This window comes from Scyliorhinus canicula, chromosome 8 (genome assembly GCF_902713615.1).
Source record: "Scyliorhinus canicula chromosome 8, sScyCan1.1, whole genome shotgun sequence".
Taxonomy (NCBI): domain Eukaryota; kingdom Metazoa; phylum Chordata; class Chondrichthyes; order Carcharhiniformes; family Scyliorhinidae; genus Scyliorhinus; species Scyliorhinus canicula.
This window is the reverse complement of record NC_052153.1, coordinates 57,448,852-57,472,458: the sequence shown is the minus strand read 5'-3', so window position 1 is coordinate 57,472,458 and position 23,607 is coordinate 57,448,852. Positions and strand designations below refer to the sequence as shown.

General features: G+C 46.3%; 1 long non-coding RNA gene across 1 annotated transcript in view; it reads left to right on the top strand.

Moving 5' to 3' along the window:
* LOC119970277 overlaps window positions 1–10,245 on the top strand; it is a 36,394-nt gene extending 26,149 nt beyond the window's left edge. Inside the window, exon 2 of the long non-coding RNA XR_005461577.1 lies at window positions 8,606–10,245. This is a non-coding gene — a long non-coding RNA (uncharacterized LOC119970277). The remainder of the gene's footprint in view (window positions 1–8,605) is intronic.
* The last annotated feature ends 13,362 nt before the right edge of the window (window positions 10,246–23,607 follow it).

Below are 23,607 nucleotides of genomic sequence, written 5' to 3'. Positions count from 1 at the left end.
ACCCTCGACACAAAGGGAAATAATGCGACTTCTTGGCATGAGTGAATTTTACCGAGAATTTGTGCCGAATTTTAGCAGCTTGGTTGCTTCACCGATGGACTTGCTGAAGAAGCGTCGCAAATTTCAGTGGACGATGGAGAGTCAACAGGCATTTGACTGCCTGAAGGCTGTGTTAACCACTGCTCCTGTGTTGGCCACCCCAAATTACACAAAGCCATTTAAAGTGGCTGTCGATGCGAGTGATGCAGGCGTAGGTGCTGTGCTCTTACAAGAAGACGACGAAGGAATAGAGCGGCCTATTGGATACTTTTCCAAGACATTGAATAATCATCAGAAGAAGTATTCAACAAATGAGATGGAGACTTTGAGCTTGGTGCTGGCTTTGCAACATTTTCGAATTTATGTTGCCAGCAAATCATCTGAAACAGTTATATATACTGATCATAATCCATTTACGTTTTTGGAGTGATTCAGGAATAACAATGCCAGACTGTTTCGATGGAGTTTATTGTTAAGCCATTTCATTTAAAAATTATGCATGTGGCAGGACAACAAAACGTGATAGCCGATGCTTTATCACAAATGTGATGAAGAGAAGTAGGTTCGATGGTGGACAAAGAAGAAGTAAAATGGCCTGTATTATTATTAATGATTACCAGTTCTGTTTTCGTTTAAAAATAGTGGGCGGAATTCTCCGCTCCCCATATGCCAGGTGGGAGAATCGCGGGAGGGCTGGGCGACTCACAACACGCCGCCCTGGCACCCCCCGCAATTCTACCACCCCCCACTCGGATGAATCGCCGCTCGCCGTTTTCCACGGCGACCGGCGATTCTCCGGCCCAGATGGGCCGAACGACATGACGTTCCCGACCTGTTCACGCTGGCGGCAACCATGCCTGGTCGCTGCCGTCGTGAACATGGCGCCAAATCTTCGTTTGTGGCTTGTGGGGGGCGGAGAGGGGAGTGAGCACCACGGCCGTGCTCGGGAGGGGACTGGCCCGCGATCGGTGCCCACCGATCGTCGGGCAGGCGTCTCCAAGAGACACACTCTTTCCCCTCTGCCGCCCCGCAAGATAAAGCTGCCACGTCTTGCGGGGCAGCGGAGGGGAAGACGGCAACCACGCATGCGCGGGTTGGAGCCTGCAGCCGTTGTGACGTCAGCCGCGCATGCACGGGCTGGAGCCGGCCAATCTGCGCATGCACGGCTGTCGTCACTTAGGCACCGCCGTCGCGTCATTCTCGGCGCGCCGCCTTGACGCACGTGCCAAGGCCCGGCGGCTGAGATTTATGGAGCGCCGCTCCTAGCCCTCTGGGGGGCGGTGAATAGGGTGTGAGGAGTGGCCTCTGAGGCCGTTGTGAAACTCGGCCGAGTTCACGACGGCTTTCCTGATGCCGCGCGGGAGCGGAGAATTCCGCCCAGTATATTTATTGTCAATTTTTCTTAAAAGAAAGTGAAAAGGTGAAAAATGAAACCATCTTTGAAATTGATGGTTTCTTTTCTTTTCTTGGAGGGGTGGTGGTGTCAGGGGAGTGTCCCTTTAACAAATGTTTTGCATTATCAAATGGCTTCAGTGATGTCATTGTATGGGTGGTGTTGGGCTGTGGCTCTGGGTTTTTAGTTTCATTTTTGAGTTAGGAGCTGGCTGTGGCTCTGAGTTTTACTTTGGTTTACACATTTTGGAAGCTGGATTCAGACATAGAAGTCTTGTGTGTCTCTCCTTCTCTATGGATGTTAAAATATGTCTCCAGATTACTTGATAATTTAACAGTGATAACTGTTTTCGGAAGGAATTCAAATATACTGTTTTGGCAAAATCTGGATGTTGTTACTTGATTGAAACAGTTAAGGGAAATTATTAAGGGTTATATATAGAGCACTGTAGCTGTGTGGGGTATTTATGTTTGTAGTTGATAAAAATGCTTACTGTGTGTGTTTATAAAATGTTAACTGAATTCATAGAATAAACTTTGTTTTTAATTAAAAGTGCTTAAGGCCTTGTTGAATATCACCTGAAAGGTAGGCGCTTGTGCTCCTCATAACCAACATTTATAAACAGTTGTAGGTCAGGTGAACTCCATGATATACTTTGGAGTTTTCTAAACCCTGGCCCATAACAATATGCATAACAATGTATTTTACATCATGCACAGTTATATTGTCCATTCACAAATCCAACCTTTCTGGTTTTGTTCTGTTTCTCATTGATCGTCTCAACTTTCGAAAATCTGGTTAATCTATGTGATAATTCTGGGGCTGGATTCTCCAGTCGCCTTCTCCAAAGTCACATATTGACGGCCTCAGGACATTACCTGAGGCCCACCCCCCGATGCTCTGCCCCCGACTGGCTGGGCTACCGACGGCATTGCTCGTGTGTGCTCTCATCCGTCGGGAAATCGGCGTGGCGTCTGCGGACTCAGTCCAGCGACGCCAAAGTTGGGGGAGGGCCAATCCATGTGCGGGGGGAGGGGGGATAATATTCGGGGTTGGGGCACTGTGGGGGGTGGTCCGGGATGCGTAAGCTGGCCAAAGTGGGGACACTATTTCGCGGGTCAGCTCCCTGAGCAGCCTCCGCCATGCAGCACAATGCGGCCGCTGAAGGTTGCCGCCGTGCACATGCGCGGTCACGGGCTCGGCAATTCTCCGGGCCATATCGGCAGCTTGAGTGGGTGCTCTACGCCACTGGCATGCTAGATCCTAGCCAAACGGAGGATCGGTGGCCGTTTTACGCCATTTCTTCTGGCGGAAAATGGCACCATTCCCACGCCAGCATGGGAATATAGCCCCAGAATCGGAGAATCCAGCCCCCGATCTTCTGTAGGTACATCTACTATGACTGTATCATTGTTCTGAACATCAGTCTGTACACTAACATTTGACTCGTTCATTGCTTGTGTCAGTTTCAATTAATGTGAACTTTCATATACATCCTCGCCTTGCTGTTCAGCAACAGGTTGTTTCACTTTTAGGATTGCTTGTCTATTCCTCCTTAAAACCTGTCCTTGCTCAGTTACCACAGTATAAGGACCTTGGACCTGTTTTCTGCAATACCTTAGCACATTTTGATCAGACATCAGGATCCTCTACTCTCACCATGTCATTTGGTTTCAAAGGTTTCAGAATCCTGGTAGACTTGTCATAATATTTCTTTTGTTTCTTCTTGTGAGATTCCATTTGATCTCTCATCTTCTCATTCAGCCTTTGCTTGGTACGGCATGGCAGAGTTGTTCATAGTTTCCGACTCATAAATATTTCTGCTGGCTATAAACCACAAATTAATGGAGATGTTCGATACCTTAGCAGTGCTAAATATGGATCATCTTTACTGTCCGTAGCCTTCTTCAAAAATTGCTTGACAATCTGAAACCCTTTTTCTGCTTTACCATTTGATTGCAGGTATAATGGAGTTGACGTTACATGCTTAAAATAATGTTGCTGTTCAAATTCCTTCTCATCTTTTTCTTTGAAGCATAGTCCATTATTACTCATTACTAACTCAGGTATTCCATGTTGTGCAAACTTTGCTTTTGAATGCATGATTACACAATTTGCTGATGAGCAAGATAATTGTGCTACTTCTGGATAATTTGAGTAATGGTCTATTACTAGCAAATATTCTTTACCATCAAGGTAGAATAAGTCAATCCCAACCTTTTGTCAAGGAACTGACACAATTTCATCTATTTTCATCAGTTCCTTTGCTTAGCGATATTGATATCAATGATATCTTTTCCACCATGTTCTGTATATATTTGTTTATTCACAATGTCTCGCATTCTTCACTTGCATGTTTTGATTCCAAGGTGACCCTCATGAACCTTTTGCAGTATTTCCTTGTGCAGAGACTGTGGAATTACATTCTCTCTTGACTCAGTAACCAACCTAGCTCTTAGCTCTGATCGTATGTTATGATACCGTACCTGCCCAGCTAGCTCAGTCGGTAGAGCATGAGAGTCTTAATCTTAGGGTCGTGGGTTCACTTTAGTTTATGGGCTGCACAGTAACACAGTGGGTAGCACTGTTACCTCACAGCTCCAGAGTCCCAAGTTCAATGTCTGTGCGGAGTCTGCACGTTCTCCCTGTGTCTGCGTGGGTTTTCTCCGGGTGCTCCAATTTCCTCCCAAAAGTCCCAAAAGACGTGCTGTTAGGTAATGTGAACATTCTGAATACTCCCTCTGTGTACCCGAACAGGCACCGGAATATGGCGACTAGGGGCTTTTCAGAGTAACTTCATTGCAGTGTTGATGTAAGCTTACTTGTGACAATAAAGATTATTATTATTAGAACATGAACGTTTCGGCCATCCATTGTTGACATTATATATCACCGTTTGTGTTACTTCATCCTTCTCTGTTTCTTCAACAATCAGTTTTGACTTTGCATCCAACTCTGGTAATGTTTCCATAATCATATCTACATGAACCTGCACATCCTGTCCAATGGAATTGTCATCTTGTGCTGATGTAGCTTAAGACAAAGCAATTTGCTTGCCCAGTGTGTAGATTAATTCAAAGTCATATCCCTGAAGTTTCATCATTAGACGTTGAATGCAAGGCGACATCTACATGGAACATAGAATTTAGAACATACAGTGCAGAAGGAGGCCATTCGGCCCATCGAGTCTGCACCAGCCCACTTAAACCCTCACTTCCACCCTATCCCCGTAACCCAATAACCCCATCTTACCTTTTTGATCACTAAGGGCAATTTATCATGGCCAATCCACCTAACCTGCACGTCTTGGGACTGTGGGAGGAAACCGGAGCACCCGGAGGAATCCCACGCAGACACAGGGAGAACGTGCAGACGCCTCACAGACAGTGACCCAGCGGGGAATTGAACCTGGGACCCTGGCGCTGTGAAGCCACAGTGCTATCGACTTGTGCGACCGTGCTGCCCTCACTGAGATTCTTCTTGACTATTGCAACCAATGGTCTATGATCTGTCTCGACAATGAACATAAGTAGACTTTATACATAGCTATGGAATTTCTCCAAACTATTCACTAGCCCTAAACATTCTTTTTCTATTTGTGTATAACGACATTCAGATTCTGTCATAGATCCTGAAGCATATGTTACAGGTTTCCAAACACTACCATTTCCTGTTGTAGCAATGTTGCACCTAGACCATCCTTCGATGCATCTGTTGAAAACTTGGTATTTTTTGTTGGATCAAAAAATGTTAATGCTGGTGTGGTCGTTAGAGCTTTCTTTAGTTACCCATTCTTGTTCATGCTGTTCAGTCCAAGTGAAGTTCTCCACTTACTTCAAGATATCTCTAAGACATGCTGGGCTGGATTCTCCATCCCGCCGTGCCTGATTTCTGGTTCAGCACGCCGGCAGGATGCTCCATTTCGCTGGCTGGTGAATGGGGTTTCCCATTGTGGGGCAGCCCCACGACGTCGGGAAGCCGTCGTGTGCCGGCAAAATCGAGCATCCCGACGGCGGAGAGATTTGGTATGAACTTTCCAATTAAGTTGATCATGCCCAGTACTCTCAGTACTCCTTTTTACCTGTAGGTCGATGGCTTGTATCTCCATGTCATCAGGCTCTATTCCTTGAGCAGATAATAAGTCTCCTAAGAACGTTATTTCCTTTACACCAAACTGACATTTGGCCTTGTTGAGTCATAGCCCATTTCTTCTGACATTTTGTAATATCCTAATTAGCCTGTTATCGTGTCCCTCTTGGGTGGAACCCCAAATTATGATGTCATCTACGCAAACACCCTGAATGCCTTGAACAATATGTTCCATTGCTCTGTTGAATATTTCTGATGCTGACATTATGCCAAAGGGCATACGAAGAAAGCAATATCTGCCAAATGGAGTATTGAACGAACAGTACTTGGTAATTTCTTCCTCTAACTTGAGCTGCCAGAATCCTTGTGAAGCATCATATTTCGCACCAGACATCTCACTTGTGATTGCCTCTCTTTAGGTATCAGATAATATCCTCTTTTTATATTTGCATTTAAATCTTTGTGGTAAACCACTGTTACACCTGTATTAGGTGATGTAAGGCAGGACCTGTACTACAGGTTCACAGGTAGCCCCTGCCTGCTGGCTCCACCCAGTAGGAGGAACGTGTCCTCTATTCAGCAGCCATTTCGCCAGCTGCTGTGGGAGGCCACATATCTTACTGCAATAAAGCCACAGTTGTATCCAACCTTAGTCTTTGTACAATTGATTGTGCATTAATCTTTAAGATCCATACATATTCGAAGATCATTGTTACTTTTTTTTTACACACACCATCGAATTGACCCAATCGGTCGTAAATCTATTTTATAACACCAAGATGTGTCATCCTGTCTAATTCAGCCTGCAGACGATCACGTAATGATGCTGGAACTCTTCTCGGACCATATATCACTGATTGAGCATCATTTTTTAATTGACTCTTGTAAGTGAAAGATAAAACACCAAAACCCTGGAATATTACTGCAAAAGCCTGCACAATGGACTCCACTGATCCACTGTGTGTCCTCAGTGCACAGTCAGTGCTATACATTCTTTTAGCCAGTTCCAGTGCTTCACACGTTTCAGCACCTAAAAACGACACACAATCTTCAGCCATGAGCGAGAATTTTAATTTGTGCACTTTATTTTTTGCTTGGGCATCTAATTCACATATTCCCAGTGCGTCAATTTTATGATGGATGTTCCTATCCCCCCTCCTGTTTTATGGGACTGTTTGTGTTTAACATCTGTTTGTTTGCTTTTGGAGAAGGCTACCTGGAGTTCAGGAGAAGTCCTTGTTTGGGTGGGGGAGGGTAAGGCCAGCGGGAGGCCTTCTTCTTTGAGCTGAGGAGTGGAGGGGGGGGGGGGGGGGGGGGGAGGTCATTAGGATGTACTTTTGGGCAGGGGCAGCCACGCTAGCAGGTTATGCTGGTGAATGGAATTGAGGTGGTGGGGGAGAAGGTCAATATGGGTGGCCGAGGGGCAGCACGGTGGCCTAGTGGTTAGCACAACCGCCTCACGGCGCTGAGGTCCCAGGTTCGATCCCGGCTCTGGGTCACTGCCCATGAGGAGTTTGCACATTCTCCCCGTGTCTGCGTGGGTTTCGCCCCCCACAACCCAAAAATGTGCAGAGTAGGTGGATTGGCTACGCTAAATTGCCCCTTAATTGGAAAAAATAATTGGGTAATCTAAATTTATATTTAAAAAAATATTGGTGGCCGGGGAGGGGGGAAAGGAGAAGGGGAAAAGCGGGGGGGGTGGGTGGGAGTTTCTGTGACACGGCAGGGGTGAGAGATCACATGGTCAAGGGCGAAGAAAGGGGCCATCTGGGATGGGCTGGTACAGAGTGGAATTAAAGGGGCAGGAGTTAAGTGGGGAAGATGACAGACGGTAGAGGGGATTGGAGGTGTAAGCCTCTGGTAAGGTTGGTAACGTGGAACGTCCAGGGACTGAATGGGCCAGTTAAAAGGTCACGGGTGTTCACGCACCTCAGGAGCTTGAAAGCGGGGCTTGTCTTTTTGCAGGAGACGCTGTGCGAGAATCATGGGTTTGAGTCAGGGGGATGGATAGTGTATACAGGAGGTGGAGGGAAGTGGGGCTGGTCAAGGTGATGGATTTGTGTTTGGAGGAAGGTTTCGCCAGTCTGGAGGAGCTAAGGGAGAGGGATAGTGAGTTCAGGTATCTACAGGTTCGGGACTTTGCAGGAAAGGTCTGGAAGGGTTTCCCTAGATTGCCGGGATACACCCTGCTGGAGCGACTGATGCTTCTGGATGTGCAAGGGGAGGGACGAATTGGGGATATATATAAGTGGCTGGGAGAGCAGGGAGCTGAGCAGGTGGTGAAGATCAAGGAGAAATGGGAAGCGGAGTTGGGAATGGAGATCAATTGGGGAGTATGGAGTGAGGCACTGCCATGGGTAAACGGGACCTCCTCTTGTGCAAGGATGAGCCTGATACAGTTTAAGGTGGTGTACAGGGTGCATATACCTCGGACGAGAATGAGTGGGTTCTTTTAGTGGGTAGCAGATGAGTGTGAGAGGTGTGGGCGGGGGGCAGCGAATCATGCGCACATGTTTTGGGGTTCTGAAAAAGTGGGAAGATTCTGGGCGGGAGTGTTCGCTGTTTTAGCCAGGTTCATGGAGGAGGGAGTGGACCCACACCCTTTGGTGGCGATATTTGGGGTTTCAGAGAAACGGAGCTCATGGAGAGGAGAAAGGCCGATGTCTTGGCCTTCGCCTCTCTGATTGCACGGTGATGAATTTTGCTGGAGTGGCGGTCGGCATCGCCACTGGGGGTAGCAGCATGGTTGGGTGACCTGTATGGGTGCCTGCGAATAGAGAAGATAAAGTATGAGTTAAGGGGCTCAACAGCGGAGTTTGACAAAAGGTGGGGGATGTTTGTGACAGTGTTTGAGGAGCTGTTCGTCGCAGGGGGGTGGGGGGGGGGGGGGGGTGGTGAGAATGGAGGAAAATCTGTACAAACTGTATAGTTGATTGTTGGGAAGAACGTTTCCCGGGGTGTTTATTTGCTGTAACCTACTTTGATACAAGTTTGAATAAAATGCGTTTGAAATTTTTTTAAAAATGGTGTGGTGCTCTGCTTCATCAATGTTGATATTCATGATACATTATTTATCATTAACAGAAGAAACATCCAGCATTGATATGAGGAAATAAAAGCAACAGCACTCAAAAGGGAAGAAGAAAAGCTCAACAGAATCTACTTCTAAATACAGATCATACTGAATATGTTCCATTTTCCATGTCTGTCTTGAATAACTACTCCCCTACAGTTACCCACTCTTGATTATTGCTCTCTAGCTTTCCATTAAGCCCAGCCATCATATACCTGTAAGTACTGATTCCTGGTGTCATAACCCTCCAGTTATCAAAGATAATCACAGCTTGTGACTTGCAGTGACATGAAACGCTTTTGCAACCTATCAGAAAACAAGTCTCAATAAAAGCTGGTTGTGAAAAACCCATTAATGAAACAGGAACATTAGAGAGGCGTGAAAGAAATGTGAACCTTAAAAAAAGTATGAAAATAAACTCAAAGAGTAGCACAAATTGAGGATTGAAAATAGATTCTTTGCCTTTCCTATCCTGTAGGGGTGAAGTGGCAAGCGAAGACAATCTACTTCTGCATGAAGACATTAGTGGGCCAAGTTACCCTGTGTTAGTCTCATGTGCATTTTAATGGCTATTACAAACTTTATGGAACTACAGTCTTTACAGTCTCAACATCAATAGTCACTGCTTTAAGTGAACCTTGTCCACTCTACAATCAAAAGTATGTTTCACCATCAAAAACCTAATGGCTCAGTGATGATAACTACACAGAGACTATACTTTTTGATCCATTGATGATTGTACTGGGTATTGTAAAAATGCATATGTCGTCATATGTCTTCTGCCACCTTTGTAGAAGGTGAACTGTGAGTTACATGAAATATCTAGGCACAAACATGGAACACATGAAAAATTATTGTTGGCTGAAAATAGACTCGCCCATCCTGTCTGTACCAAATGTTTGCTGCTGGTGCGGTGGGCAGCGGGATTGAGTAGGGTACACAAACCCTAGAAGCAGATCATAAGCAGCCACAGGGCAGGAAAGTGCCGAGATGCACTATTTATAAGGCTCTGTTTCGTTCTCTGGGACATTATCCCAGTTGGATAAAAACCTTCCAGCCCTCACGCCCACATCCTTTCAACCTGCAACCATTCCTATATGCCACGTCCATGACTCCTTACACCCTCCACAATGGGATCATCTGGAAGCTGCATCAACAGAGACATATTGTCGTTTCTCCAAATGGGCTAATTTTGAATGCTTTTGAATGCTGAGATCCATGGCTGGCAAATGGATTAGCTCAGTGGGGGTTCTAATTTGACAGATTGAAGTGGAGTGTTTGCTTTAATTGAGTGACACCTTCATGAGGTTATAATATGCTATTCTGTCTTTGTTCGGCTTTGTTATTGGCCAAAATTCACCACTCATCACAAATCACTTTCCCCTGTGGCAGTGCACCCCTGCCCTCGGGTTTCACGGTGGCATGGGGTGGTTACAATGAGCAATCCCATTGACCAACGGCAGGAAGATTGAATCTCGCCACCAGCGGACTGCGCGCGGCTGAGAAACAAACGGCTGGAGGACTGTAGAATCCAGCCCTATGTCTGTTAACTTGGACAAGATTAAGAGATATGGAATGTTGTTATTGTTGATACTATGATTGGCTATGACACCGTTATAGGGTTGCAAGAATACTATTTGTTGCAAACAGATTTCTGAATGATTGTTCTTTATTCCTCTCAGCATTTTGGGATTGTTATTATTATTATTATTATTATTATTATTATTATGTGGCTCATTAGCTCCGTGCATCATGCAATATTGGGTGACTGAGTATGGAGGAACATGAAGGCATAGAAGGAACATGGGGAGAATGGGGGAGGGGGGGGGTCAATGAAAGGGGGACGAGGATAAGGGTATGACCTTTCAATTTTACCTTTCCATGGGTTCCCGAATCCAGACCTTGGTTCACGTGAGGGGCCGTAAATCACAATTCATCCAGAAGTAGGATCCACTCCATGGAAATTGGAGCATCCGCAGTCATTTGCATTTATTTTTAAAATGTTGAGTCGGGTGTGGTGACATGCTACATTTCAAGCACATCACTGCTAATATTACTACCGCAACACCAATATTCACCAATATTGACTTTAGAGTAGAAAATCATCCGAAAGCACTTTAAAGAGAATCAAATCATGGTGAGAAATGGGAGTTTACTGCTTCTTGAAAAGACAACAGCAGTGAACGATGTAAAATTTTCGGCTGCACTGTTCCGACTGGCACCTTCACCAACTATTCATTTCCTGCTCTGCCATATATAAATTGTTCAGAGTGGGGATAGTATCACTGGATTTCTGACATTCCTACTCAGTTACCACCACTTCCTGAGGCTCCTGGCATTGGGCCCATGACAGGGCCATAGGCTGCCTCTAGTCACTGCGCAGGTCACCAATCTCTGCCAGGCTTGCTGTGCTGCAGTCCCTACAAATTTCAAACTGCTTCTGCCACTTTCCATCTGTTGCTACCTCTTGTGGTATGATAGTAGTGGTCCGTCATAGTAGCAGATATCCCACCAGCAGCCCTCTATGTATCTATTATGGACTCTGACCTAGAGAACTGAGTTAGGTTTGGGGGTGGAATTGCAGGAAAAGCAGAATGCCTGTCCTGTCAAAATTTCATCTAAAAAGGATAATTCTCATCAATATTTTTTGTTCTGATATTACGTCATGTTAGCTAGATTTACACAACATTGTAGTACATCTGAATAATGTCTGAGTAAAGGGGCTGGTTTTGCGCAGTGGGCTAAACAGCTGGCTTGTAATGCAGAACAAGGCAGCAGCGCGGGTTCAATTCCCGTACCGGCCTCCCTGAACAGGTGTCGGAATGTGGCGACTAGGGGCTTTTCACAGTAACGTCATTGAAGCCTACTTGTGATAATAAGCGATTATTATTATTAAAATTCAACTTTGATAGGTAGGGCAAAATGAATGATCATTGATCAGTGTTGCTCGTTATGCTTTTACTTGATTGCTCTGTTTTAATAACCTTTGCTCTAGAGTCGCCAGGTATCTTTCTGATACCACCACGAGGTTCAAAGCCAAGTGCTGTTCAATAACAATACACCAGTTAGTAAGTTTCAAATCAAAACACATTTATTATACACACAGTCGATCACTAATCATGCATAAACTCTACTTACTAAACTATCACTGCTACTAAAGGCCTATACTTAGCTTTTGAATGGCCCACGAGGTCAGAGGAACAATAGCCTTTGTCCGGTTCTGATTCTTCTGGCTTCAAATTGGTACAGAATAGTAGCTAGGAGCGTCTAAAAGGGGCTGGTTTAGCTCACTGGGCTAAATCGCTGGCTTTTAAAGCAGACCAAGCAGGCCAGCAGCACGGTTCGATTCCCATACCAGCCTCCCCGGACAGGCGCCGGAATGTGGCGACTAGGGGCTTTTCACAGTAACTTCATTGAAGCCTACTCGTGACAATAAGCTATTTTCATTTTCATTTTTCATTTTCTATCTCGTAGCGTGCGTTGACTGGAGACTTACTTGGTTGGTGCAGCTGCTAGGCAGGTCTGTCCTTGCTGAGAGTCACGGTCAAGAGTTCTTTGAGAGCTGCCAAGAGAGCAAACTGAACTTGGGGACTCTACTTTATCGCCCCCAGGGGTTTCGCGCCATTCTGGGCGGACCCCGGACTTGGTTCCAATTAATTGGACCATGTCTCAATCGTCCTCATCGATTTTCTCCAATACTGGAGTTGTTCCCTGATCGTTGGGTGGGCCCTATGTGTCCGTTGGCCTTCCTTTGTCCTAGCTCCCGCTGGCGCCGGGGAGTCTGGTTTGGTCCCGATTGATTCAATGTTTCTGATTGTTTCTGGGGATCTCTCATTAGTATGTAGATGGCTATTGGTTTTGGTTCTGTCTGGGTTCTGCAAATCTTAATACACAGGAAACCTTGCACCTGCTTGTTTTCCCTGTGGCTGGCCAATTTTCCCTGCATTCTCTGCGGGCATCCATTTTGGAATCGGGACTTTGCCACCCCAGGTGGCTACATCAGCTCCCTATTTCACATCCTGTTTGATTTTGGGTTCACTGTGCAAATTCAGTGCCTGAGTAAAGACCAATCGGAACATCAAGGCCACTATCAGATCTGTTAAAAAAGTGCGGAAAAAATAGATTCATGCTAGTCATGAAGCAGCAGTTGGGTTTAACATGAAAAGGTGAGAGTGTGTGCCCTTGACATAAAGCAGCATTTGACCAGCTATGGCAACAAGAAGCCCCGGCACAATTGCGGTCATTTGGAATAAAGGGAAAAACTGGCATACCTGACACAAAAGTATATCGTTGTGGTTGTTGGAGGTCAATCATTTATGCCCTGGGACATCAAAGAATCCCTACAGCGCAGAACGTGGCCTTTGGGCCATCAAGCCTGCACCAATCCACTCTGCCTTATACCTGTAACCCTATAACCTAACTTGCATAACACTAGACACTGGGGCAATTTAGCATAGCCAATCCACCTAACATGCACACCTTTGGACTGTGGGAGGAAACCGGAGCACCCGGAGGAAACCCAGGCAGACACGGGGAGGACGTGCAAACTCCACACAAACAGTGACTCCTGACAGGGCCATAGGCTGCTTCTAGTCACTGCGCAGGTCCCCTGGGTCCCAGTGGAATCACTGCAGAGATCCATAGAGCCAAGAGTCCTCAACCCAACCATCTTAAGTGGCTTCATCAGAGATCTTCCCTCCATTGCGACCCCTCAGATACTGAAGCAGTTCATGCCTATATGCAGCATGAACTGGACAACATTCAGGCCTGGACAGATGATGTACAGCAAGTGCCATGTGCAACAAAAGAGAATCTAACCATCACTCCTTGACATTTGCTGACATTACCCTGACTAAATCTCCCACCATCAAAGTCCTGGGGGTTACCATTGACCAGAAACTGAACTGGATCAGCCACATAAATACGCTGGCTATACCAGCAGTGGTTAGAGGCTGGGAATTCTGTGGAGAATAACTCACCTCCTGACTCCCCAAAGCCTGCCCACCGCCTACAAGGCACAAGCCAGGTGTCAGATGGAATACTCTCCATTTGCCTGGATGAACACAGCTCGAACAACATTTATGAAGTTCAGCACGGTCCAGGTCAAAGGAGCCCACTTGATTGGCACCCTATCCACCAATCTAAAACATTCACTCCCGCCACGACTGTCACACAGAGGCAGCAGTTTATATCATATGCAAGTTGCACTGCAGCAACTTACCAAGACTCCTTTGAATGCAATTTCCAAACCCACGATCTCTACCATCCATAGAACATAGAACACACAGTCCTGAAGAACGCCATCCAGGAGGTCAAGGGCAGCTTGGAACACCATTACCTGTAAACCCTTCTAAGCCACACACCATTCTGTCTTGGAACCATATCATTGTTTCCTCTGGGTTGAAATCTGTTCCACATAGATTGTAGCAGCTCACTAACACCTTCTCAAGGGCAATTCGGATTGGCAATAAATGCTAGCCTTGCCACCGAAGCCTTGATCCCATGAAAGAATTTGAAATATCCTTCCTGGATGCACTGGATAATCCTGCCAATACAGTTTCACATAGAAAGCTGCACAATTGTTCAAAGGGAGCAATTGAGGCAGATGCCTCAAGAGGCTGATTACTATGAGATTTCCAGTTTTCCGTATGGGAAGGTGTTCCCTGATGTTTTATTGGCAGTCAATATTACACCAGGTTCCTAAAATGAATTTGAACATGTGTGAAGCTGAAGTGAAATCTCATGCATGCAAATATTGGTAAATCTGACATCCCAACACTCATTGGAGTGGCTTTTTGACAAAATGTCAAACATCTGTGGTATAAAAGAAATCAAAAACAAGCATGCTGCAGGTATGTAACATAAAATAACATCACATGCAGCATACAAATATACAACTATCCTTTTCTATTAAGAAGTCTTTTGCATATCACAGACATTTTACCTTGTGAGGGCTTCTCTCTACCTTTGTTTGGGATCAGTCCTCACTATTTTCTTAATTCATTCATGGGATGCCGATTTCACTGGCTGGGCACATCCCATTTCCCCTTGAAGCCAGTGCTTGCAAGGCCATTTTCAGAGGACATTTAAGCGTCAACCACATTGTGGTGGATCTGGAATCACAAGTATGCCTGACAAGAATGGCAGATTTCCTTCCCAATAGGGACATTCGTGAACCAGATGGGTTTTGATGGACAATCGACAATGGTTTCATGGTCACCATGAGGCTAATTCCACTGAATTCAAATTTCTTCCTCTGCCGTGGTGAAATTAAACTGTGCCCATTTAAACAAATCAGCAAGAGATGGGTAGAAGTAGCCAGGCTGATACATGTGATACTTTTCTCTGCCTGTGGGTAAAGTGTTGGTTTTCCAGATGTACCTCAGCCCCATGGAGTCAAGACGGGAAACTTTTCATGTGGGTGATTGCACACAAACACGATCGTGCTACTCCATGCTGTTGTTTGTGGTTAGAATTTTATAAGTGAGATAAAAGAACGCTATTGAGTTCAGTTCTATTTATATTCCTAATGGCAAAGCAGCAAGTATCCTCATTCTACCTTATGTGTGGAATCCACATGGGTCTCTTATCTCATTTGACAGTCCAACAAAATCTATCGCAACACCATCTTACATAAATCCACAATATCAACAAATTCAGAAATCATGGTAAAAGTGACAATATGAATGCCTCGAGGCATTTTGTCATATTCCATGATGTAACCACCATCTCAACACCGCCAGCTATGAATGATGTGCAGGCCCCATACTTCAAACTGCTCTTTAATCATGATCTCTCTTAAAGTACTTTCTCCAAAAAGAATACCATGAAGCATGGATTTAACAGGGGTTTTGTTGCATTATACGGTAAATGGCAAAACTCGGAGGACTATAGACGTCAGAAGGATCTGGGCTCACAGGTCCACAGATCTTTGAAAGTGCAACACAAGTGAACCTGGTGGAAGGGCTTCTGTGGGGAACCGAAGGAGGTGAGTAGCCATCTTTGCTCGCAGGCAAAGAGCCTGGGGGCATGGGCTGGCTGCCCCAGTACTCTGAAGGGGGTGGGGGACCCTCGGTTGGGGGTGGGGGGCAACCATGGATGGCTCCATAATTCTAGACCCTGGATTTTGTGTACCCATTTGGGGGAAACCCTTGTCCCTGCCCTTCTGCCCCACCAAACCCCCATAACCCCCACCGACTGTCAAGGCATCTGGTCGTGTGGCTGAAGGCTATTGATAATAAGGATTTGGCAATCATAGTTAAGTGAGCACTTCACACAACCCATTTGGATTCCCGTGGGTGGGCAGGTCATGTAACATGTGGGAGTGCCTGGAAGCCCGATCAGACCATGATGCCTGGACATTGGGCGAAATTCTCCCAACGGGAGACTAAGTGCTGATACCGGAGTGAAAACCGGAGCATGCTCTCAGCGATGGCCTGCTGTGACTGAGCCATGCTCTGGAGCACGTTGCAATGTCCACGTGGTACATGGCTACCTGTGGTAGGGCAGACCTGTCCTGGGCCTTGACCACCACCTGCACAAATTGCCCCAGGCCTTGGACATCTTGACCCATGGCCATAACCTTCACGCCCGGGGCCACAACCGCGGACGCAACCCGTGGGTATTGTCCCAGGTGATATGCTCGTCTGGCATCACCTGCTGCTCCTGAGGTGATTGCACTCCTCCAACTGCACCTGCAGGTACTGGATGCTCACCAACATCTCCTCATGCAGTCCATGGCTCTGCAACTGCATCTTCACAGTCGATGGGACCATCCATTCCAGATGCCTAAAACCCTTCTGGACAGCAGTTAGTCTCTCGGATTGGCCCACTCTCCCATCATCCACCCATTGAGGGTGCCTACCTTCACCTGCTGTGTGGTGAGCACCAGTAGTGCCCTAGGAGCCTCTTCACCAAAGTGCCCAACCGAGGTGAGTGTCTCTGGGATGGTGGAGAGTGCTGGCGACAGCTGTAACAGGAAGTTGGTGTCTTCCCTGCACCTGAGCACCGGGCTGTCTCGGGATGTGGGTCAGGGGTTCCCGTCTGTGTCAGCGTCATCGATGTCGTTGGTCGACATCAGGGGATGTGGTTGTGATCGGGGGCGGGGACACCAGCGGGGCCCCCTGCTCTGCTGTGTAGCTTTCAGGCCGGTGTCTCTTTTCTGGAGGGGGGGGGGGGGCTTTTTGACAGAGGCCGCTTTTGGGGGTGGGGGGGGGTTTATGGGCATTCTCTTTATTTAACGGGTCTCTATAAGGGGGTCTCTTTATTTAGGGGGTCTCTTTATTTTGGGGGTCTCTTTGAGGGAGGGGGGGTCTGGTAGGGGTGGGTAGGCAGGTCTTGGATTGTGGGGGGAGGGTAGCCCTCAGTAGACTGTGGGGGGCAACTACCTTAATGGGCTACCCCCTTGGTTCACCGTGAGGTCCACCACATCAGGGCCATGCTTGTCCATACTTGTAGTAACTCTAACCAACGTGATTCCTGGCCAGAGGTCTGGAGAATGAAGTGGACCCGGAATATGGTGCCCGGCCAACTAAGTGGATGCAAATGGATCTTTAAGATATATCCTCAAAGTATCCTCAAAATAATGCAAGCTGATTCACTTACCTTCAGGGGGCCAGCAGGGCTCCAGAGTGATTTACGCAGCTTTGGCTGCGGATACGGGCCCCTGCACTTCTGGTATCGAGTCCGCGCATGCACAAGGCAGCGGCCTCCAGCGGCCGCGCCGAACGCCATGGTGGACTCGGACCGCAGAGGCATCTGGATGATGTAGGCCCCCCCACCCCCACCCCCACCGATCGGTCGCGCGCCCAAGGATCCATCCGGCCTGATCTCTCCACCTGCCACCCATAAGGCCCCCCGCCCCCCCCCCCCCCCCCCGTGCCCGATCCCCCTGCCCCCTCCACAACGGCCATGGACTGAGTCTGCAGCCACCGCGGGAGAGTCCTGACCGGCCATAGCATGTTAGTCGGGAACTCGGCCAGTCAGGAGCGGAGGATCACTGGGTGGGCCTATAGCAATGGTCCCCCAGTACGCGGAGTATTCCGCGAACACGCCGATTTCGGGGCCTGGAGAATCGCCGGACTGGTGCCGGGGTCGATCTCGGCGTGAAATCGGATTCTCCGCCCCCATGCCAATGCGATTTAGCCGCAGGCCTGCGGATAATTCAGCCTGATGTTTTTTTCACTGAAGGGGGATTCTCCCTCTCACTGGGAATTCCGCACCGGCAGCGCAAGGCAGAGGATTTCGCCCCCTGTTTTTTACTTTACTTCAATAAATCATGGTAGAGTATGGGCAGAGTTTGGTAAACCTCATCAAACAGAAACTTAACATCCAGGGGGAATAATAACCCTTCATCCAACCTATCAAGCAGGGTTGAAAGTCAAATCCCAAATGTTAGTAAGTATTTAAAATTCTGTTCTGCACTATTTATCTAATTTACAGCAGTACTCAGAGCTGAATAGTGCAACTCTAAATTAATTGACTGTTCTACAATGTTGCACATTTACCGTACAAGGCATGCAGTTAGGTTATAATTAGTTACTTAACATAAATGACTGCTGAAAATGCTTATTATAAGGTTTTCACAGAAACCATTTGATCTGATGCTCGTAAAATATTTAGATGGAAGCTTAGTTTGCAGAGATGTTTACAGCTGAGCAGTCGATGCTTCTGGGTACTGACAACTATCATCAATGCAAGTCTTACCACATATTCTCAGACCTCGATAGTGGAAATGTTACTAAATATATAAATATTCCTCAATCTAAAAACAGGACTTTAATTGACTGTAATTAATGGTAGTTCTGTCTTGGAATTTAATATTAAACTAAGTGGAAAAGCAGAAAAATGATAGTTCTTGCTTTATTACATTAGAAATCAAAACCATGGTAACTGCTTGACCGTGTGGCTGGGGGACCATTGCCATAGGCCCGCCCGGTGAAATTATACGATGTGAGAATCAATCCGATAAAATTTGCCAGCCTCAGTTGGAACTCACTGGTGGAGGCTTCATCGCAGACCCCCAATCTCAAACCACCACACCCACTAAAAGGGTTTGTTCAATAGTTCTATAACAGGTAAACAAATGTATTCAGAAAATGTGAAATACTCCTTTCATTTTTTTATTCCTTTTTACAGGATGTGGGCATCACTGGTTAGGCCAGCATTTATTGCCCATCCGTAATTGCCCTTCAGAAGGTAGTGGTGAGTTACCTTCTTGAACCGCTGCAGTCCTTGACAAGGTAGACCCACTATGCTGTCAGGGAGAGAGTTCCAGGATGATGCTCCAGCAACAGTGAAGGAGTGGCGATATATTTTCAAGTCAGGGTGGTGAGTGACTTGGAGGGGAACCTCCAGGTGGTGGGGTTCCCAGGTATCTGCTGCTCTTGTCCTTCTAGATGGTAATGGTCATGGGTTCAGAAGGTGCTGTCTAACAAAGCTTGGTGAGTTCCTGCAATGCATGTTGGAGATGGTACACACGGCTGCCGCTGTTCTTTTGTGGTGGAGGGTTTCAATGGTTGTGGAAGGGGCAGCAATCAAGTGGGCTGCTTTGTCCTGGATGGTGTCGAGTTTCTTGAGTGTTGTTGGAGTTGAACTCATCCAGGCCAGTGGAGAATATTCCATTAAACTCCTGACTTGTGCCTTGTAGATGGTGAACATGCTTTGAGGGATGAGGAGGTGAGTTGCTCGCCGTAGGATTCCTGTAGTCACAGTATTAATGTGGCTAGTCCAATTCAGGTTCTTTGAAGGTCATGCTGTTAATTTCTCCTGATTAGCTCACCAATGACCAGGAGACAAATCTTTGATTTCTGTATCCTCCAAGACAATCCTGGAGGGTTGGCAAACAGACTCTGTAGAGAAATCAGCAGCATTGAATAATGATGCATGATGAAGCGGAGGGCTGCAGAGCACTGTGAGGGGAATGATGGTTGTGGTCAACATGACCATGACATAGGTAGAAAGAACAATGTGGTCCTGCAGTCAGAATTGAGAGCTAGGAAGGAAATTGACAAGCAGGACACCAAAAGTAGCAACCTCCAGATTGCTCCTGGTATGACGTGCGAGCATAGAAATAGAAAGATGGAGCAGATAAATGCTTGGCTGGAGAGTTGGTGGAGAAGGGAAGGCTTTCGATTCCTGGGACATTGACACTAGTTCTGCATGGGATGGGTTCCGTACAGGCCATATGAGTTGCACCTAAACAGAATCGGGACAAATTTCCTGGCAGGATGAGTTTCCAGTACTACTTGGGAGGGTTCAACCTAACTTGGCAGGCATATGGGAACCAGGAGGTAATACTAGAGAGGGACTCCAAAGTGCAAAGAATTTGGGGAAGACAAATTGTACTCAAATAGGAAATAATAAGTTCCCAAGTGGTTACAACATAAGAGGGAAAGTAATAAAGTCTAAATAAAGTTTTCACTTCATGTATGTGAATTTACAGAGTGTGGTACATAATATTGATGAATTGGAGATGCAGATAGCCACCTGGAAATACGATCTTGCGCCGATGACAGAATCAGGGCTCAAAGAAAGGCAGACTTAGTCTGGAATATTCCTGGGTACATTGCGTTCAGTAAGAATAGAAAAGGAAGAAAAGGCAGCATTGATTAAGGCAACCTTATGGTTTGGAGACAGAAATTGTTCCAGAAGGGCCATGCATAGAATCTATTTAGGAGTTAGAACATAGAACATAGAACAGTACAGCACAGAACAGGCCCTTCGGCCCTCGATGTTGTGCCGAGCAATGATCACCCTACTCAAACCCACGTATCCACCCTATACCCGTAACCCAACAACCCCACCCCCCCTTAACCTTACTTTTTAGGACACTACGGGCAATTTATCATGGCCAATCCACCTAACCCGCACATCTTTGGACTGTGGGAGGAAACCGGAGCACCCGGAGGAAACCCACGCACACACGGGGAGGATGTGCAGACTCTGCACAGACAGTGACCCAGCCGGGAACCGAACCTGGGACCCTGGAGCTGTGAAGCATTTATGCTAACCACCATGCTACCGTGCTGCCCCAAATAGTTCAGGAACAAACTATTCTTGGGAATAAGGTGAGCCAAGTGGGTTAAGTGACAACAGGGAAGCAATGTAACACCGCTGTTTAAGAAGGGAGGGCGGTAGAAGATCGTAAATTATAGACCGGTTAGCCTGACTTCTGTCATTGATAAGATTTTAGAGTCCATTATTAAAGATGAAATCATGAAGTACTTGGAAGTGCATAATAAAATAGGACTGAGTCAGCACATCTTCGTCAAGGGGAGGTCATGGCTGACAAATCTGAGGGCAGCAAAGTGGCGCAGTGATTTAGCACTGCTGCCTCACGGCACCGAGGTCCCAAGTTCAATACCGGCCCTGGGTCGCTGTCCGGATGGAGTTTGCACGTTCTCCCCGTGTTTGCGTGGGTTTCGTCCCCCAACCCAAAGATGTGCAGAGTAGGTGGATTGGCCACACTAAATTGCCCCTTAATTGGAAACAAAATGAATTGGGTACTCTAAATTTATTATTTTTTTAAATAAAAAATGTCTGGCAAATCTGCTAGAGTTCTTTGAAGAAGTAACAAGGAAGTTAGACAAAGGAGAACCAGCGGAAGTGATGTATTTATATTTCCAGAATTCCTTTGACAAGGTGCCGTATAGGAGACTGTTAAATAAGTTAAGAGCCCATGGTGTGAAGTGTAAGATCCTGGCATGTATAGAGGATTGGCTGACTGGCAGAAGGCAGAGAGTGGGGATAAAGGGGTCTTTTTTAGGATGGCAGTTGGTGACTAGTGGTGTGCCTCAGGGGTCTGTGCTGGGACCACAACTTTTCACAATATACATTAATGATCTGGAAGAAGGAACTGATGGCACTATTGCTAAGTTTGCAGATGATACAAAGATTTGTAGATGGACAGGTAGTATTGAGGAAGCAGGCAGGCTTCAGAAGGACTTGGACAGGCTAGGAAAGTGGGCAAAGAAGTGGAAGATGGAATACAATGTGGAAAAGTGTGAGGTTATGCACTTTGGAAGGAGAAATGGAGGCAAAGACTATTTTCTAAATGGGGACATGCTTAGAAAATCAGAAGCACAAAGGGACTTGGGAGTCCTTGTTCACGATTCTGTTAACATTAACTTGCAGGTTCAGTTGGCAGTTAGGAAGGCAAATGTAATGTTAGCATTCATGTTGAGAGGGCTAGAATACAAGACCAGGGATGTATGTCTGAGGCTATGTAAAGCTCTGGTCAGACACCATTTGGAGTAGTGTGAGCAGTTTTGGGGCCCCTGTTTAAGGAAGGATATACTGGCCTTGGAAGGGGTCCAGAGGAGCTTCACAAGAATGGTCCCTGGAATGAACAGTTTGCCGTATGAAGAACAGTTGAGGACTCTGGGTCTGTACTCGTTGAAGTTCTGAAGGATGAGGGGAGATCTTATTGAAACTTCCAGGATACTGCGAGACCTGGATAGAGTGAACGTTGAAAGGATGTTTCGACTAGTAGGAAAAACGAGAATCAGAGGGCACAATCTCAGATGAAAGGGACGATCCTTTAAAACAGATATGAGGTGGAATTTCATCAGCCAGAGGGTGGTGAGCCTCTGGAACTCTTTTCCACAAAAGGCTGTGGAAGCCAAATCACAGAGTGTCTTTAAGACAGAGATAGATAGGTTCTTGATTAATAATGGGATCAGGGGTTATGGGGAGAAGGCAGGAGAATGGGGATGAGGAAAATATCAGCCATGATTGAACGCCAAAGCAGACTCAATGAGCCGGGTGGCCTAATTCTGCTCCTATGTCTTATGGTCCTGTGGTTTTATTTATGGGACAATAATCATCGTATTGTAAGATTTAGGTTGGCTACAGAAAAGAACAAAGAATAATCAAGAGTAGGAATAAGATTCTAAATGGTGAAACCCCAATGTTGACCAAATCAAAGAGCGGTAAGTGCATTTCAATCACATGTTTAAATGATTGGAATGCACTTAGTGTTTGGAATGCACTTACCTCTTTTTGATGTGGTCAATATTTGCAAACATTGGGGTTTCACCATTTAGTGTCATTGATCCATGAAGGCAGATGAATGAATCAAGGCTGCAGCTAGTTTGTGGAAGCTGTTAATCACAGCCCACTACTAGAAAGTTACGAATGGCTTGCAGCTAATGGATCGCCAGGGCTGAAACACTGGTCACAGCTGTTCTTCTTTGAGGAATGGACACATGGATCTAAGTGTTACAGATGTAATTCTTTTCACTTCCCCTGTCTGGACTGCTTTCTAGCATCGCAACAGACGTCTCTTTTCTGGGGGGTGGGGGGGGGCAGTCTGTGCTGGGGGAACCCTTTAATGAGGGGGTCCTTGTGGGGGATTCCTTTAGTTAGGGGGTCTCTGTGGGGGTCCCTTTAGTTAGGGGGTCTCTGTGGGGCGGTCCCTGGGGGGTATTCTTATTGGAGGTGCCCCTGAGCGGTCATCCCATTGCAGAGTCCTGTACCTGGGGGAGGGGGGGGGGGGGGGGGGGGGGGGGGCATCTCAACCCACTCCAACCGCCACAAACAAACGAGGATTTTAGAATTTTATCTCAGCTCTTCCTCACAAGAACAATCAAAAACTTCTAGGGACATTGCACAAGCTATATAGCCCATTATAAAACAAATATGATATGTGCACCAGGACAAAACAAAGGATTAAAAGACGAGCAGAACCAGAGTTCATGAAAACGCAACTGCTCTTGAGCTCACATCATGTAAACCCGTGACCGATTATTTTAATGCATTGGAATAGTTTTTAATACATATTTTAATTAAATTTAGATCTCTGTGATAGGGTGATTTTATTTCTTTTTTTGTTGTTATTATTCATTTCGGTGTAATTTTTGTAATGAACGATGTGCCCAAACCTAATTTCCAAATGGACAATACAGTGAAATTGAATTGAGTTGAATTGAATATAATTTAATTTAATGGAATTAACTGGGGGAAAGCTAACCTCACTGGAGAAAGAATGGATTTGGCCCAGATAAATTCAAAT